Genomic DNA, 2,100 nt, shown 5'->3' on the forward strand with positions numbered 1-2,100 from the left:
TTCTCAAAAAATGCTTGAATTCAAGAAGTTTTAGATTTGCGTGGTTTTTTTTGAGTTGCAAAATCCACTTGAACATGACGCTGCTTTTTTCGAAAACGTTTTTAAACCGCCCTTTGAACACAATGAACCGGCTTGAAGACACCAACCAGGAGGCTTACGGGAATGCCGCACAGGTCAAGCACTTAATGATTAACTTGGCCGCTAATACGCAAAGTGCTTTGCAAAATTAGTTGACGGCAACAGTGTGGGCCTGAAAGGGTCTAGACCCTCAGCCCTAATCCGCCAAAATTATAATTATTTTCATTAGGGCGGCCTAATTCTTTCCAGAACATTGTGGCTCTGTTAACGGCGACTGTCTGAAGAATTTTCAGCTGTTTTAATGAAATTTTAACTCGATCAAGTGTCGGGATCTTTCGCTTCGGCATGGGGGTCTTTGTAGATAATTTTCTGTTTTTTCCAAGTTTTAAAGCAGCATGGAACACGTGAAGGGGTTGGGCAAACCCTTAACGATAGTTTGGGATTTCGTTAATTATTAGGCTGCAGTTCGCTCATCGAATGTTAGTTAGACGCTTGAATCATTGATGGAAGCTTGGAACTTTTAATAAACTTTTCATAATAAATATTTTCATTTGGCCGCCACGGCAAACCGTTACTCGCAAAATATAGGAACATAAGCACATAAAATAAACGACAATGCTGTACTGAGTATTATCTAATGATCCTTAGAGTATGCACGTGTTCCAGTTCCGGGGAAATTAAATTTCAGTCCGGCCATCAATCGAAAGAAAATGCGAATGGATTAAGTTGGCACGTGGACTTTCCAGGGTCCGTTCAAGGAAAGTGCCACTGGAAGTTTAAATGTTTTTGCCAAAGTTGTGCTAAGTAACGCAACCGCTAAAATAACATTGTTACAAAGGTGTAACCTGAACCGTAGTAACAGCTAGCAGATTTAACCGGTTGTTTTTGGAACCGTCTCATAAACCCGAAAAAGCCGTTTGCAGCAGCACAGAACCACAGAATTTAATCAGTTTTTATTTATTTATTTTAGCTAGTTTATTATCAGTTCTTTCGATCTTTAAGCCGGTATTTCTGACCCATGTTTTGTTTTTTATTTTAGAATATTTTATTTTATCTAAGAGCTTTAGTTAAGAAATATTATTTTAATAAACTAAATCATAACATGCTCCTTTTGGAAGTAACAAGTAACATGTTCCTTTTGGAACCGGACTGGAACGTTGAAACTGGAACGTTGTAAAACAGAAAAATAACCGTTTAACCTTATTTATGGGGTGATTTCCCTAGGGAAACTGTGCAGATACCAGACAAAATCATATATTTTGTCCAAATCATGGAAATATTCTCTGACTTGATTTTGAATGCTTGGAAAACCAAATTAACTCATTGTGACTATGTAATAAACTCCCTTGAACAAACTGACTTCAAGTAACAAACTCCCTTGAACTGTAGCTCGTTTTTTAACTAAAAATTGATGCTGCTGATCAGGCGGCTGAAAAACATGCCAGCTAGAAAACATTGTTACTCCAAACGCGGCCTTAATAGAGCGTTGAAACTTTTCGATAGTGTAAGCAATAGATGGAACTTTCTGAAGCTGAAGTGTGGAAAAAATCCGAACAGAAACTGATTTTTCGGAAGCTCTCAAGGTTGAGGCTACCGATACAAGAAGGAAAAGAAGCGCGTTTGAACACTTCCTGTGTAAAAAGTCAATAAAACTTCACACAGAAAGCTCAATTTGATTTTTCAGGAGCATTCAAAATGTATGTTGCTGACACGACGGTTGAAAAAACGCGAGACCATAAAGAAATTGTAATTCTACATTCATCAGGAATAAAGATTTGAAACTTTAGCCCAAGGAAGGTAAAAGATGAAGCTTTCCGTGTGTAAAACTGTCGGTCAAATTAGAGTTTAGACTGATTTTTTCGAACCTCTCAAAAATGAGGCTACCCAAAATACCTCCAAAAATACCGCGCGTAAGTCTACCAAAAAAATTATCAACAAATGACACTTCTTTTGGCCCAAAGTCTAACAAAAAAATTGCAACTGCAATTTCAACTGGTCTAGAGAGACTGAAACTTTAGCTCA

This window comes from Dendroctonus ponderosae, unplaced genomic scaffold (assembly GCF_020466585.1).
Source record: "Dendroctonus ponderosae isolate FM_Combo_2020 unplaced genomic scaffold, Dpon_F_20191213v2 Dpon_F_20191213_6, whole genome shotgun sequence".
NCBI classification, from domain to species: domain Eukaryota; kingdom Metazoa; phylum Arthropoda; class Insecta; order Coleoptera; family Curculionidae; genus Dendroctonus; species Dendroctonus ponderosae.